This window comes from Lagenorhynchus albirostris, chromosome 18 (assembly GCF_949774975.1).
Source record: "Lagenorhynchus albirostris chromosome 18, mLagAlb1.1, whole genome shotgun sequence".
Lineage (NCBI taxonomy): Eukaryota > Metazoa > Chordata > Mammalia > Artiodactyla > Delphinidae > Lagenorhynchus > Lagenorhynchus albirostris.
The window spans coordinates 58957550-58973401 of NC_083112.1; the positions used below are offsets into that span (position 1 = coordinate 58957550).

The 15852-nt window shown below is 36.5% G+C and overlaps 1 pseudogene; it reads right to left on the reverse strand.

Annotated features, from left to right (window-relative positions):
- Window positions 1-6099: 6099 nt before the first annotated feature.
- On the reverse strand, window positions 6100-7196 carry LOC132508781 (pantothenate kinase 3-like; annotated as a pseudogene).
- Between the last annotated feature and the right edge of the window lie 8656 nt (window positions 7197-15852).

Genomic DNA, 15852 nt, shown 5'->3' on the forward strand with positions numbered 1-15852 from the left:
TTAATGTAGAGGGAGGGATTCCAAAGCTTAGGGAGACTGGAATGGTAGAGTGGATTTGTCATTTAAGATTTACTCACCCACACTGGGAGAGACACACAAATAAAACTTCCTCCAATACTATGAGAAATAAATTTGTGAGGGGAGCCCCATCATACTTCAAGAGCTCAGCTCTCTCTCTTTTCTGTAGTCCAGGCTTTACAGTGGGAACTGGAGTCACCAAATTGGGAAGATGAAATGCAATGGGAGTAATTGCATCTCAGGGTGACAGGAGCCAAGTGGCAGCACTCAACTGCTAAAGACAAGGTGGGCATAATTAACTAATGACAGCAGAGTCAAAGCAAAGAGCAGAATAGTCTGACTCACATAGACCTATTACCTAGTCAATCATGGTGTTCCTAGAGGTGAAATAGATAAGAAGCCTATTAAACTCTTACTTGATCTGTGTAAGGAAAATTTCTAGGTCAAATAAAATTCTCACCCTGAATCACAAGAACAGTCAAACAGTCAAGATTCCTTAATCAACTCTCAGATTTGAGCCAGTTTACTGACCTAGGGGTCCTTTTGAGGAAGGACCCTGCTACTCTGCCATAAATTTGTACTGTTAATCTTTCTCCTTGCCTTCCTCAAAGAACCTGCAGCCTTTCACCAAGGTGTATTGGAGGAAAGGAACTAATCAGAACTTTTGAGGACTACTAGACATTGGTATCTTGATCATAGATATAAATTATAAAAATGGGTGTAGTTTGGCCGACACAGCTTTTCACACCATGCCACAATTTTACCTAGGCTTCACGATGACATATTATGATAAATGTTTTCCTTTTGCAACTGAACCAGGGCAATACTTTACACAGCCTTCCGCTCCAATATTGAGGATTTATTTAAGTATATTTGTTCCTTTGTGCTTACGGTAGAATTACTTCCACCTTGCAAGAATATATTGATACAGGTCTCCACTTAATGGCTTGAGGCAAAAGAGTCTTTGCAGAAAATTTTGAAATATAACTCCATGTATATGGCCCTTGTATGTATTTCATATCGGTTACAGTTACAAACACTACACTGTGTACGGTGTTCTATTTTGCTGCTTTTGCCCTTAGACTCAGAAAAGCTCCTGACTTTACTGTTTATGCAGTGTTCTATTTAAAGTAGTACTTCACACTGAGATTTTTAAAATTATCTACTCCTTTTTTTATCACCACTTCCATAAAATGTCTGATTAAAATTAGTTACTGCTATAAGCATTAGTATCTGGAATACTCCAGTATACTTCAAAATAAAAGTTCCTATTGACCGAACTCAGATTGTTGGTTTCCTATTGATTATTCATAAGTCATGGAAGAAAAATAATAGCTAAAAATGCCTCTCTTGTATTTCAGTCCATATATGTATACCTAAAACTGCCTCTTCCTCCAGAGTGTGGAAATAATAATCAACATGATATGCTTTTGCACTTGAATGGGATAAATTCATTTACAAATGAACTTTTTCAGTTTTAATATATTTAAATGAATTTGTCTTAAACACTTATCCATGTCCATGCATTTACCACTCTTACACCCTTAACAAGCAAATATCAGTAAAAGATTATAGGTATTTTGAAGAGGATGTTCAGTCATCGTTTGACTATTATCATAATTTTACTTGCTATATGAATATTATTTATTTCTTCACACTGTTTCATTACTAAAGCAATTCATATGATTCATTTCATACAATATTTATTTCAAATAAATGCCATTATTCTGCACATCTCCTATTAACTTTTTTGTTAGTGTCCAAATTTTTATTCCAACTTAGATACTTTTACAAAATACTTGGAAAATTAAAGCAAAGAGAGTTAAGTGGTACATGTATTAGGTGTATATTAAAAATAAATTTTCTAACAGTGAAAGTTGTTTTACTTGATTAAAATTAATTAACATTTTAGAATCAGTTACATTCTGGAATGATGCAAAAGAGTGTTAATTTTGGCAGAGGAACATATCAAATGCCTTATCCTTCTTCCAAACTCTGTCTATAAGCATTCAAATAGATGCATTATGTTCATTGGCAAGCAAAATAAGTGTCCTTGAAATCCTACATCCTTCACTGTAGTTCAGCTCACTTGACACATTGCTAACATATCAGATGATTAAATGGAAACTTAAGTACCAAATATTTAAAGCAACTTTGTATAATAGACCCATTGAGTATATATAAAACTCAAGTTCATGAAGTAGAAAATAAACTCGTACTTCAAGGAGAGGAATAGGCAAATGGGCTTTGTGTTCCCCCTGTTCCATGTGCTGTCTGTGATTTGGGACAAGGTACATAAATATTTGAATCTCTTTTGAAAACACTGTAAAATGGGACATTATCTAAATCACAGGTTAATTTAGAGGCATAAATACAGGTTGTATACAGTGCCTAGCACAATTCCTAGGAGATCTTAGCTCACAATGAATGTTACTTATCTTTTTAATATTTATTTATTTTATTTATTATTTATTTTGGCTGCGCTGAATCTTAGTTGTGGCACTCGGGATCTTTGTTGCAGCATGTTTAGTTGCAGTGCATGGGCATCTTAGTTGCAGCATGTGAACTCTTAGTTGAGGCATGCATGTGGGATCTAGTTCCCTGACTGGAGATTGAACCCAGGCTCCGTGCATTGGGAGTGCAGTCTTACCCACTGGACCACCAGGGAAGTCCCCAAATGTTACTTATTTATTTTATTTGTAATACTGTCTTATTGCTATTATTTCAGTTCCTTCACTCTATTTAGAAAATTTCCAAGAGTATATTTTCTTAGGTTCTCAATAGCTTCTTTCCTTTTCTAATAATAATGAAAAGGATTCAAGAGCAAGGTCAGAAAATGTGTTTTTGGACGATACATGCTTGAGCAGTTAGAAGTGATGAATTCTTTACTTGCGGACCTATCACTAGTAACTACACATGGGGGGGTGCGTGCAGAAGTGCCAGAGGGAGATGTGCCAGGCATCTTTTCGTTCTTCTCTACCATGTGTTCAGTCCCAGCAGTTCATACCATTCAGCAGGTTCCCCTGCCGCCTTGGTTCCAGTTTGAGTCATCCCACAGGGAGCCCTCGTAGGAGATCAAATACAGAAGGAGAGTGACATTGGTAGTACATTTATACCCCTAGCTCCCAACTTGCAAATTCACCTTTAGGTAGTTTGACCCTTCAAGAGAGGTTCACTACTCTTTTACAAGCTGGCTGACACTGTGCCACTCAGTACCTTTGGGTTCTGGTAATTTCACTCTTCTCTTGTCTTTCCGACTCTGGGTTGTTACCTCCTTAGTCTTTGGAGTTCCCCTACACACACCTTATATAGAATCCTTTAATCATTTCCTATTGCTGCTTTACAAAACACCACAAACTTAGTGATTTAAACAATACAAGTTTTTATTTTAAAGTTCTAGAGGTCGAGGTCAGAAGTCCTAAAATCTGGGAGTCGGAAGGTTGCTTTCCTACCAGATGTTTTAGGGGAAAGTCTCTTTTCTTTTCTTTTCCAGCTTCTAGAGGCTACCTGCACTCCTTGGCCCTTGGCTCCCTATTACTTTGACATGGGCTTCTCTCATCACATCTCATCTCTGACCCTCCTGTCTCCCTCTTTCACTTATACATTTACATTTACTCCATCTGGACACTCCAAAATAATTTCCCCGTTTCATAATCCTTGATTTAATCACATCTGCAAAGTACTTTTGGCCATTTAAGGTAACGTATTCACTGGTTCTAAGGATTGGGACATGGAGATCTTGGGGGGGGGTGCATTTTTCTGCCTATCTCAAGTTCCTTTGTAAATCAGTTCTCAAATTCTCTAATTTTGAGTGTGATTTATTTCTTGATGGGAACCTCAATAATACTAGGCGACCAATTTCCCTACTGTTTTTTAGGTTCCTTTTCCAATATTATTCTCTGTAAGTAGGAGAGAGACACCAACTAATAACAGTGGTTTCTTTATACCTGTTCCCACCATTACCAATATGGTTTAAGCTCATTTTATTCTTAGGGTTATATCCTCCAATCATCAGTTTTGGTTTTTTTTCCCCAAGTCATACTACATATATCTCTAAGAATAATATTCCCAAAGTAAAGCTATTTTTAGCAAACACTAAAAATAAACCTAAAATCCAGCATCCTTGGATTGATATACTAAGCCAACTCATTGTAGGCAACTACTCCAACACTACATTTACTTTAAAAAATATTTTTAATATAGAATTCTGTTATCCAGAAATTTGGATTTTATCGAATGAGTATAAGGCCTTCCTATCTCCACAATCCTGCTTATTTTTGCTAAAAATAACGTATTGTTTCTAAGGTACATTTTCAGTACCTTCTCAGATAAATTCAGATAGAAGGGAATCCTCTACCTTCTAAATTTCTGTAGGATTTAGGCATCATTTGTGGGTTTTATTGCAATTCATAATGTAGTTATTTCTATTTTTATATCTATACCTAGATTTCAAATTACAGAATCTTTGTATAGTTAAGTTTTATATATCTCTTACTATAGAACATAGAGGATATATATGCAGTTCTTACATAGTTTTCTTTTTTTCCCAAGGTACTTGACTATTTAAAAGTACTAAAGTAGGCACTCTGAGAATGTAGCTGCATATCTTGGTGAATACAATGTTCTGTTGTGTTGGATTTTCTTATATAATGAATTTCCAATATAAGCATTAAACTAGGAGTTTTTTTCCCTAATTCATTGCCTAAAGTTCATCGATTGAATCATGGTTAGCTGGCCTAGCTGATAGCATAAGAAGTCATACAAAAACTAATAAGACCTAAATAAAGGTGAAAATCATATCATGCTTCTGTATGGTGATTCTTATACAGAAGCTTAACAGAAAGTTTATGGTATTTTGAGTAAAATGTGAAGTCTTGAATTAGCCAGGTTCGGTGTTGATTCTGGTTTTGTTGCTTATACAGTATACTACCTTGCTACGTGGCTTAATATCTATGAGCTTCAATTTATTTATTTATTATTATTATTTTTTTTTGGAACTATAGTGCTTTTATTACCAGAATGTACAAAACATTGGTCCCTTTATAATTCTGCAATACTGCCTCAGATTCCCACAGTTTCAAACAACTTGTCTTTTAAATTTCCATAACATCCGTTTAGCATAAATGATTTTGTTGCTGTTCACAGTAGAAGACAGTCTTTAGCTTTGATGGTTCAGACCTAAGTAAACAGAAATGGCTAACTTTGGGCCTAAGATAAATGTGGTATAGAAAGAAGAGCACAGATCCCTACCAATACACATAAACCATACTCCATTCAAATAGTCCTGGGACCTTACTGAACGGACTTTCAAATAAGTAAGCCTCCCATTAAAAAACATTTTAAAATGTACTGTCTGATAAACTCAAAATACAAAAAATGCAGTATCACCAATTATGTGCATTTTCTAGGATTCGTTTTAAAATTCAGGTTAATGTTTAACAATAGCATTTCAGTTAAATTATGGCATTGGAAAAGGTTATACTTCTGAGGAAGGATCACATAAACATGCTTTTTGGGAGAAGATATGTTTGGAAAACAACAGTAATGAATAATTAATATTGCTTTAACATTTCTAAAATCACATAAAAATGATCATCTTTGATTGCCATTTCAGTAAGTTTCGATACAGGGTATGTTACTGTCCACTTACTAGTAACCAAAACACACATAGAAGACTTGTAACAAATATTCAGAATCTATTATTTTCATGAGCTAAACATTTCTGAGACTTTAAGATTCATGTTTGAACATACAGTACTGCAATGTTGGCTACATAAAATACAATAAATAGAAGATCTTTTTCAGAGGAAGTTCAATCATCAGAGGCTGTATTGCATTTAAGGATTTAACACTGGCTATATACAGAAGGGAAAGCATTTCACTTTGAAATTCTTTACATTACTGGAGCTCTCATTTTAATATGGCAACATATAGCAGCTTACCATTCTGACACTTAAAAATCAAGAGGAATAGTGCTACTCTTTTATCCTTCGGTTCCCAGTGACAAATAATGCAGTAATTACACCTCTGGTTTTCAGTTCCTCTCGAATGACATTTATTAACAGAGAGAAACCCGATGCTTTAGCTGAAATTTGGCAGCCCAAGAAGTGCACTAACTGCTCCAGAACATCCCTCATGGTCTAGAAACAGTGCTTTCAGTTGACCTTTTGACCAGTAATCCAGGACATATGCCAAAAGTTTCATCGAGAGAGAATTGATACGTAAAGTTCCAACGAAGACAACTCTTTATTTTCTCATTAACAGCACACATTCGTGCCACAGAACCAATGTTGTTGGTGATAGTAACTAACGTAGCTCTTGCTAGATCTTCTTTACCAACAGATTCTCGCTTCTTCTTATAAATCATATTCCCAAAACTAGATGCTACAGCCCAGCCAGACAGACCAAATCTCTCAAAATCTCCTCCGTAAATATCACGGACCAGCTTGTCAGCTTGGGTGCTCTCACCTTTGGATGCCATTTCAAGAGCCTCTTCAAAACTTTCACAGCCAGTCAATAAACTACATAAACCCAGAAAGGTACCCCCTCCAAGGCTTGTTCCAGTTACTCGTTTATAGTTGTCTTTGGAATGGACTGCTAAAATACTGACCCTGGAACCAATGATCACTACCAGCAGTGGTTAGGGATCAGCCAGGTTGAAAGGCATCTTTTGCATCTCTCAGGTTCTGAGGCCTTAGCAAAATAATAGCACTCTGCTTGTCCATTGAAACTGACAGAATCTATGTACAGCAAGCCCTTTACAAGGCAGTCAGGTTCATCCAGTTTGTGCAGGTGGAGGTTTCCAACTGTGCGAAAACCGTTTTCAAACTTGTCAGCACCACCTCCTGTAGCACGTAGCACTGTGTGTAGTGTTGAGAAGTTTTTCGCTCTTCCCCTTTGGATAAAAGCAGGCAGGTCCTGGGTTGGAAATCTGATAAAGTGCAGGTTCCCTCTCCGGCCAAAAAGTGTTAAATCTTTTAGTTCAAGGCGTGCAGCCTGAATACCAGTGGATCCACAGGCTACATTAGAAGTCAGATACTTTCTAAGCTCTCAACTTCTTCTTGTTCTTCCTTTGCTGTGATATCGATAGGTTCAAAATATGAGAGCTTTACCAGAGTTCCTCCGATGTCCATGCCAAACCATGGGAAAGAGGGTTTCTTGGCATCCTTGATCTTCATGGCGTCGGCCTGAGCGGCCAGAGGCAGCCTCGGGCCCTCCCCTGGGGCCGGGCGGGGCGGGGGCACCTGAGACGAGGCCCGGCCCAGGGGGCGGCCCCCCTACCCCCGCGAGGGGCGACCCAGACCGAGCGAGCAGGGGAAGCGGGGAGGGGGCCCCGCCGCCGCCGCCGCCGCCGCCGCTCCAAACAAAAGGCCCCGGTCCCCGGAGCCGCCGCCCAATTTATCTATTATTTACACGTAGGATTTTTGAGGACTGAGTTACACGTAGGTTTGTTGAGAAAATAGTATATGTGAAATAGCTTTTTCAGTGTTCGCTAAATTTATGTTTTAAGAAATCTTAAAAGCAAGAAATGAATATATCAAACCGCAAATCTGATTTTCAGGACTATATAGAAAATCTTCCACCAGAGCCCGAGAAACATGAGCCTAAGAAATATGTGATCTAACTTACAACGGGGGAAAAGGTATCGTGTAAATAGTTTTATGAGACCAAGTTTGTTTCAGTTGTTATGGTGGTTTTGTGTCTAAATGAAAGACTGAAGTCCATTTTTGCCTCCTTGGAATCAACAAGGAAAATCAACAAGGAAAATCACATGGTCATATTGGGGAGAGTTTTCCTTCCCCGTCAGAAGAACCTGTTTTGACATTAAAGTTCTCTCATTAGATCTGAACCACTCTCCTTCATTCACCTCCCTCTGTTCAGAAAAAATACTCCTGTCGTAGATCTCAAAGAAATCAGGTTTCATCTGAAGCAGAATAAATGATTTAAGAAACTGGATTATTTTAAGAAAAAATTGGTTTGGCATAGTAAATAATGTTAGTAAGAAAGTAAAAGTATCTTATTGTACCTACCCAATTTTTCAGACTTCCCCTGATAAATATTCTTCTAAAATTATTAGATTTACTCAGAAATCACATTTCTTTTATAAACATTTCTTTGTAAAACACCAAACTATCTTCAGTTTGCTCTGAATCACTGTTGTCCTACCTAGAGTCTAAGTAATTTGCCAATGAATACATTATAACGTAAGTATTATAGAGTACAGTATTATAATGGCTTGTGTCACAATAGAAGGTAAGTGTTCCATCCCATTCACGTTGCAATTTGACAACTTCCTGAAGCAGTTGTTGACAAAATAGCACGTATGAAAGGAAGCTTACTTACCCTTTAGCCCTTTGGTACAATCAAAAGAACACAACTGTTTAACAAGGGAAGAATTAAAGTTTGAACAGCAGTGCTCTGTCTGGGGGGAATTCTAGTATTGCTTATGAAAGATATTCAGGGAGACACCTATAAAAACACAAGTCGACTGAAGTTTGTAAATTAATTTAGCAATTGCTATGACAAATCTAAGGGCATGGAGCTAGCTAATAAAATGTGTCCGTCATGGAGGCTTTAAATAAAAGTGGAAGAGAGCAGTTATTGTAGACTTTAATGGTGCTGCAATATTTAATCTTTTCTTCTAGACATGACCTTGTATAATAAATCCCAGGTTGTTTTCTGAGAAAGGAGAACTTATTACAGCTATACAGCTGTCATATTTCCAATATTTTTCTCTTTTACCTTTATGTCAAATGTTTTCTGGATTTTTAAATTCATATGATAATAAAACCATTAGAGTTTTATTCTCTTTATGGAGAGATGGAAGTACACACATTAAACAGAGGATATGAACAAAGTCTTAAATTTTCCACAAGCTATATTAAAAATGATTTCCTCTGGAAAAATAGATACCCACTTAGGAATACGAATAACTGTAAATTAAAAAATGGATTAAATTTCGCAGGCTATCTATTTACCAATTTAACAAAACAAATATAAGTATATGCTTTGTTTCCACTTCAGTAAAATCTATTGATGTGATAATTAAATGATGGCCTGATATTTTATTTCAACCTAAACTAAGCTTTCATATTTCCAACAATACGTATTATAACACAGAAGATAAATAAGGCTGCCACCTGCAAATCATTATAGTTTAAAATAGTCAATAGTCCTATCAAGGTAAAATATTTAGAATAATTTTAAATATACCAAATACTCATGCACACATAAACAGATACATACACATACATAAACATATATGTATATATGTGAGAAACACACATCTTAAGGATAATCTTGGAGAGTTTTAATTAGTAAAGAGTAGTATTTGCCTTACAGAGATTCTTTTATTTTTATACCAGAAGATACATCCTTTAGAAACAATTTTGGTTTTCAACTCTGGATCTCAGAATTTCAGAGTTGGAAAAGTAAATGTCTTTAATGCCTTTTAAAGTAAATGTATTTAATCCCATTACATACTAGGGCTTCAGTTGTCTCTATCATATTTGCATCAGAGGTCAACCTGCTTTTCCTGGTCCAGTGCATCCCAAGGCCACTTGGTCTATCGTTGTACATCTCAGAGTGTTGGGCATTTTTCCCTTGATGCATGCCTCCTCCTCTACATTCTTCATGTCAATTAGATTATCATCTGGTCAGAGCTGCTGTTGAATGTCCATCCTCCTTATTATAGACATTAATCTAAAGATAGTTAATATATATTCTGAGTTACAGATCTAGAAAGCAAGGCAATTGTCTGTTCTCTGCTGAATTGTCACCCATATGCCACTTTAGTAGCTATAATTGAAAAGTGTAATGAACATGTACCTCTCCAGCTTGTTGGATTGCAATAGATATATATGCACGCATATATGTCTCTCTGTGTATATATGTGTATACATACTAGTATGTATTATATAATATATATAATATGTACTATATATTATATGAATCAACCCTTCTCCCTTAATATTTATTCTTTGTTTATTTTTATTTAGTTTTAAGGATGTAGCTGTAGTAAGAGTATATGTAAATGATAATCAACAGATGAAGGAGTTTTTATTACCTAATGTCTAATGGCCTTAAAACTGTCATTAGTGCTGCCTGTTTGTACTGTGTTTCTAATTCATACTTTTACATGTAATTGTGTGTAGCTGAAGACTGCCAACTTAAGATATCATTCACCTTTAGTGGAAAACGTACACTCATATTCCCCTTTTATTTTTCTTATCTTTTATTATTGACCTGGTGAAATTCATTGCCTAATTTTACCCTTACTATGAATGCCCACCGTACCTAACAAAGGGATGAAGTAGAAGCTCTAAAACACAAACATTCCCGTTTTCTTTTTCTTTTTTTTCACAGCGGGGTAGTGTTGCAGTTGAACTCTTGATCCATCTCTAAAGTCCAACTGCCTGCATTCACTGGGAACACGGTCACACGGTCAACGGGATAAAAAGTGACCATAGATGTGCTGTAGACTGGGAGTCACCCACTCTGATTAGAATTTTGAATAATGAGGAGGAGACAGTCATGAGGAGATTTAGTATCAGGTTTTTCTAGAAGGAGGAAACCACAACACATGCAAAGGCCACGGAAAGGAAATAACCTAGGTGTATATGAGTATCAGAAAGAGGTTCATAGACTGCAGTTTGGTGTGTGAGGGGCAGAGGGCTAGGAGGTGAGGTGGGAGAATGAAGCATGGGTCTTCTCTGTTTTCTCTTCTGGCTGTGGGAAGAAGTGTGGATTTATTTCAAGGCAATGGAATGCAGCCGGAGGGTTTTTAAGAGAGGAAAGAGCAATCTGATGTGTGTGGTAAAATCTCACACTGACTGCTGTGTGGAGAATGGATTATAGGAGTGGAAATGAGAAGGCAAAGACGAGCATTAAGAAGCAGTTCCAGTTATCCTGATGTGAGGGAGTGGTGTCTTGGTTAGAAAGTCAGAGGATATATTTGGCAACATCAATTTACTTGGGAACATTTCTCCAGAAGAAAATCTCAGACTTAGTAATTTAATTAGTGTATGATGCTAATTAATGCATTACACCGTGGTCCTGCTGCACAGGGTGAGAGGTTAGAAGGGTGAGCAGGGTTCAACACAGCCTTTGACAACTGGTATTAGTATATCAGACTGTGGCTATATGACATCATGTCACATATCTAAGATTTGAATGGCATAATATACAGGATTTTATATTTTTCCTCATTCTGTTTTCTTCCACAAACAGAATGGTTTATTTTCACCCTGAAACACATAGTGGCAGTTGCAACCAGTTTGAAAGTTTCAGCAATCCTGGGAGGAATGGAAAAGCAGAACTTTGGAAAATAAACTGAAATGTTTTGAGTATTCTCACAACATTATAAGGTTGTAGGGGAAGAAAATAGTCACTTCTTATAAGAACAGTAGTTTGGTTACTGATCATTAAATTACAAGTTTCCAAGTGATGGGTATTAAAATCTTGTAGGTAATATTGATTTGGATATAACTTTAATAACGGTGATTGATAGTATTGTAAGTGAATAAAAATATTCATTCACCTATACATTTCCTAGGAAAAACAGGAGTTGATTGTTCTGTTTGTTTCCACAGATATTTATTGAGCATTTATTAAATATCAGTGCTAGACAGGGCCATCAAGGATTTTACAGTTCTTTGAGGGGCTATAGGTATGTAACCTGATCATTTGAATATAATGTGGAAAGGGATTAAAAAAATAAAGGAAGACAAAAGAGTACCCCAGGGCACAGCGATTAAGACAATTGTTCCAACCTCTACTTTCAGGGAGGACTTGGTAGAAGAGATGGTGCCTGAGTTGACTAAAGAAACGAGTAAGAGTAGCAGGTGAGAAAAAGTGGTAAGGGCTTCCCTGACAGGGGGCAGCATAAGTAAAAGAAGGGTGACCTGAAAAGTACGTTGTGGAAAATAAAATGACAGATAATTACGTAGTATCAGAGAATGCTTAGGAGCAGTGAGATTTGATGCTGTAAAAGTATCTGAGGAGGAATTTGTATTCATTGACTTCATTCTGTCTGTGATAGGGATTCTCTGAAGAGTTACATGCAGGTGAAGTTTCAAGGATATATAAATATCCACCCATAGAGAAAATTAAAAATCATATTATCATTAAGCAGTGCTTTTACATATAATTTACACTATATTAATCATGGCCAAATCTACACAAAAGCTTGGAACATGTATATTTAATAATAATGACTGAAATGTATATATGCGTATGCATATATAGTTATATACACACGTGTATAAAAATTTATAAACATGCATATGCATATACATACATTTTTTGAGATTAGAAATAGATGCTGAACTCTGCCCCGAATTCTTTACATAACTTTTTTATGTCTCCATATAACATTGTAGTTGATGATCTTTTTACACTATTCATAGCTGCCAAAGCTGTTTCTTAAATATGTGTAAACTATAGTTAAAGGGGATTAGCTATAAAATTCTAGAGATAGGGTTCCTGCTCATGCTGAGTTCACTCTAAATCTAGCATTTGCTAGATTTAGATTTGCTATGGCTTCTTAATTTACCAGACATTCAATAGCAGTACTTAGTGTATTAGTTTGCGAGAGCTGATGTACCACAAACTGAGTGGTTGCTTCAATGAAACGTTCAGAGACAGAGTTAAATAGGCAATTAGGACTTTATTCAGGACTGTCACAATAAGGATGAGGGATTGAACTCAACTCTGTTGAAACAAAAAGCAGGAGAGTTTTCCACACCAGAGTAGCTCGTGGAAAAGTACTAGAAGACAGTAGAGGGTAGGTTGGTGAATGTGATTTGGTCATCAGTGTTTGCCAGTTGGCGCTTTCTAAAGTCTGGCCCCTGCTCCCCAAAAGAGGCTGGGGATGTTAGAACCTATCTTTATTCTTGGCGCTTACACTTCAGAAGGGTGGCTCCCAGGTCCTTGAGAAAGATACTCCTGGCTTGTGAAAGTGGCAAGAAGAAGGGAGAAGATTTACGTCTCAAAGGGGTAGGAAGGAATTCCTAATTGCCAGTTTTCTAAAATAAATGTGCTAAGATAAGGAAGCTCAGGGGCCTGTAGTCAGGAAGAAACCTGTTTAAAATTTAGTCAAGCGGAGGAGAACCTTAAGGACCTGTCATTCAGCTTAAACAACAGACGTTTCTCATCTCACAGTTCTAGAGGCTAGAAGTGTGAGATCAAGGTGTTAGTAGTATTGGTTCCTTCTTAGGGCTGTGAAGGAGAATCTATTCCAGGCCTTTCTCTTAGGTGGTTCGCTGGCAATCTTTGGTGTTTTTTGGCTTCTGCTGCATTATCCTGATCTCTGCCTTCATCTTCACGTGGTGTTCTTCCCCTGTGCCTATGTCCAAATATCCCCTTTTAACAAGGACACTGGGCTTAATTGGATTTGGTGTCCACCCTCCTCCAGCGTGATCTCATCTTGACTGATGATATCTGCAACAGTCCTATTTTCAAATAATGTCACATTCTGAGGCACTGGGGGTTAGGACATCAAATTATAAACACAGTTCAACCCTTAACACTGAGTATGTATGAGTTAAAGGACACATTTAATAACCCAAATGGTTCCAGACATATTGAGAATTAACACCTAAATAGATTCCCGCTGCAATGTATGACTATGAGTCATCTGGGTTCAGTTATAATGAAATGTAGTGTTCATTATAACTGATGTTTATATTAGTTATAATATTATATATATATAATATATAACATTATACATTATACATGTATAGTCTCTGATTAATAAACTCTTAATTTTAGAGAGACTGCCTACCAATAAATGTTTAGTATTAACCACTTAGTAAAATTTTCGTGGTTATGTCTGAAAATGGAGAGTAGTTTTCCCCTGCCATATATTTAATATTTGTATATGAATATTTTATTATTAGGTGCTTTAAAACTCTGACTTGATTTTTACAGGATTTTGGCTTATGCAGTTAAATCCCAATTAATGCATATGAGGTACTTTTCCAATTAAAAGTAAAGTCAAGAAAGAAAAAAACATGTTTAATTTTCCCAGCTATATAGGCTTCTTAGTTTAATTCAAATAATATTGATCAGAAAGGCGATGCCTATGTTATTTCAGTGAAATACTTTGTATCTCTTTGTAAGTATTATTGTGCTTGTTATTTTGAATTCGCACAGGTTTTTATAAAAGTAAAGTGTGAGTTGTTCTATCATACTTAACTACAATGAAAAGCTGTTGCTTAAGCCTGTTTTATTTTTCTTCTCTGTGTCTAAGGGGTACTCAAGTTCAGTAGGAGATGAGAAAAGAACAAGGCGGTGATGGAGCTGCGGGAGGTAGAGCAGGAGGGTGTGACTGATTATGTCAACAGCAGAAGCAAACTTGAAGAGGAAGCGGGGAACAGAACAGAGCAGTTAAAGATGTTTCAGCACAACACAGTAGATGAAAACTGTTTTATAGAGGGGCGAACTGAGTGGGAAGAAAGGAAGTTTTTGATAAAAAAGAGAATAGTTTTCTCAAGTTTCTTAGAAAGGAAAAAGGAAAGTAAAATACCACTTTTGGAAGCAGTTTGTGATATAGCAGTAATTGGATAGTCTTTAAAATAGGAAGCGGCAGTGATGTGGTAACTGTTTTTTGCCTAGGTTAATACGGTTATACCTAAATCAAGTTTCCTTTAAATAATTTAATTTAAAATGACTGAAATGAGACTTAAGAGTCTTAGCTGAAAAGCAGTTGGTATTGAAAGGGACAGGAGTTTAATACTGGATCACTGCAAGCCATGAGTAGAAAGTGAATGGAAGAGCCTTCTGGAAAGAGGAAGTGTTGAGTCCAAGAAGGCCAGTGGATTTTGTTTATTCTTATATTGTAGTTTAAAGTGTTCACTCTTGTGTTGAAGTTTAAAGTGTTTATTTCAAGGTCTGTTACTGAAGTCCTTTGCTAAAAACAAAACATAGGGAAAATAGGGACTTCCCTGGTGGTCCAGTGGTTAAAACTTCGCCTTCCAATGCAGGGGGTGAGGGTTCCATCCCTGGTTGGGGAGCTAAGATCCTACATGCCTCGTGGCCAAAAACCAAAACGTAAAGCAAGCAATATTGTAACAAATTCAATAAAGACTTTAAAAATGGTCCACATCAAAAAAAAAAAAAAAAAAGGGAAAATAAAATCCAAAAAACTGGTATCTGGTCCTGGCCTAACATGGACTCCTTAGCCTGTATATTTTTTTTTTAGCAAGGTGGTTTTCTTAATATGTATAAACAAATTAGACTTCCAGAGCACTGGCCTAATTGAGACTATTTGACAGTGCTTGTAGTATACTGCTCTTTAAAGAGCTACATGGATTGTTTATACCACATTAGATACTGGGCTTTTTCTCTAAAGTATCTTGATCTTTCTGAATTTCATAAAATTAGTTTAGAAAACAGTAGAATCATTGTTCAGTCATTCATCATGGGTTTTGCTGATGAAGGTTTTGCTTCACTTTGAAATGGTCTGGTCTGGATATGTATGGAAGTTGCTTAGCTAAGCAACTATTGGGGGATAAAAAAGCTCAGGCAAATATTAGTTAATGAATAACATGAAACATCTGAGTCTGAACTACTGTGGGACAACAACAGCAGATGGAACTACTTCATAGTTAAATATGAATATGGGGCAAGTCCTGCTTGACGACCTGAGGATCAGCAGAACCTGATAAATATTTCCTAAAATATTCATTTGTAATCATTTAATCTTTGTATAAATGAGGATTAGATGGCAGTTTTTAGATGTTGAAGCGGGTGATGTTCTTTTTAGGCGACTGTGCTATGATATCTTAAATGCGTGATACTTTTGGGAAACCAAGAGTATTTTCAGTAGGACAT